Source organism: Chionomys nivalis, chromosome 15 (assembly GCF_950005125.1).
Source record: "Chionomys nivalis chromosome 15, mChiNiv1.1, whole genome shotgun sequence".
In the NCBI taxonomy this organism is placed as follows: Eukaryota; Metazoa; Chordata; class Mammalia; order Rodentia; family Cricetidae; genus Chionomys; species Chionomys nivalis.
Window position 1 is genome coordinate 27,513,688 of NC_080100.1, and position 1,801 is coordinate 27,515,488.

The window sequence follows — 1,801 nt, forward strand, 5'->3', positions numbered from 1 at the left end:
AGGACAGGCTCCAAAACCACAGAGAAACCCTGTCTCGAACAACCAAAAAAAAAAAAAAATCAAATATGGAAATTTGAAAATCTTATTTCATTTACATCAATATTTTAATGAATATATATTTTGGTTATCCAAAATTAAGAATTGGAAAATGAGACCCCACTGATTCTAGTTTTTCTTCAGCAGCAGGTAGCTCGATTCTCTTCTCTGGAAGTCACAGAACTGGTCAGAACCGGTATGAACAGAAATTTGTGGTGCTGACTTCCAAGCAAGGCTCAAGGTTTCAGACTTCTCAACGTGCCAAGATTAAGTCTGATAAGGCAAAAGTAGCAGGGGCCTTAAAGTTAGAACTGAAATGGGATCCCACTCATTCTTAACAAGCCAACGCCCAGCCTGGCCTCTCCGCTTTAGCTTCCTGAAGTGAAAAGCAGAGGTGTCTTGCACTGTTTCTCATCAGGGGCAACCATGTAATAGCTGTCATGAGCAAATGAATAAATGGGATGGTAAGCAAACTGCTAATTTCTGCATAAAAACAATATGTAATTTTAGAATGTCAAAGGACAGCAAATGAGGGATCATTTCAAATTGCTTTCATTCATATAATTGAACCAAAATTTTGAGCTTATCTATAAATACATTCCTCAAAGAGTGGAATATGTGAACAAAAAGAACTTTGCAATTACAAGTTCATACACATAAAACAGTCCTGAAAATATGTGTGACTTGCTTAAATTCTGAATTGTCATGAATAAGAACGCCTTTTAGACCTACGCCCTGGGTGTGTGTACATTTAGCATGCATTTTCTTTTCCAATGTGATTTTTTTAAAGCTTCATATTATTTTGATCTACATTTTTTTGTATATTTTTGAGACAATATCCTTCTATGGCTGACCTAGAACTGTTGGCAGTCCTCCTGCCTCAGCTTCCCAGAGTGCAGGGATTATAGGCATAAGCCATTATGCATGGCTCGATTTTTAGTTCTTTAACGGTGAATGCATTCAATATCTTTTCATATGTTTATAATTATTATTATGTTCTATTAATTTTATGTTCCTAACTATATAATGGGCTATAATAAATGAATTTTCTGTTTATCTCATGTAAATGTTTTAATTTTGAGAAGAATACTCTGCAACCCAAGCTTTGATCAAAAGAAAAGATTATAAGTTTGGGATTCCTGCTAAGAAGAACAAAGTTACAATAGAGACCATGATCTTATGGTGGGAGTTGTGGTGATTTGAAAGAAAATGATCCCCAAAGGGAGTGGTACTATCAGGAGGTGTGCGCTTATTGGAGGCAGTGTGTCACTGTGGGGGCAGATTTTGAGGTCTCTTTTGCTCAAGGTTCCCTCAGTGTGACTTTTAGTCAACTTCGTGTTGTCTGTAAGATGTAGGACTTCCAGCTCCATCAACATGTCTGACTGCGTGCTACCACGCTCCCCACCATGATGATAATTAACTGAACCTTTGAAACTATAAGCTAGCTCGAATGTTTTCCTTATGAAAGTTGCTATAGTAATGGTGTCTCTCCATAGCAATAAAAACACAAACAAAGACAGGAACCATCAGAGAGAATACCACAATAGAAGAATGTGTGAGGAAAACTTATCAGTAAAACCTTATTCATATAACAAGAAAATAGTGTCTGATTTGTGTTTCTGTGCCAACTTTCAAAACAAGTTTACTAATACTGTTTTTTCTGTAAATTTATTTTCAAAGAGTAACCTACACCACAAAAATCAGACTCTAAGTTCTGTTTTGATAGTTTTCAGTTTGGAGTCAATATTCATGCATAAGATATGCA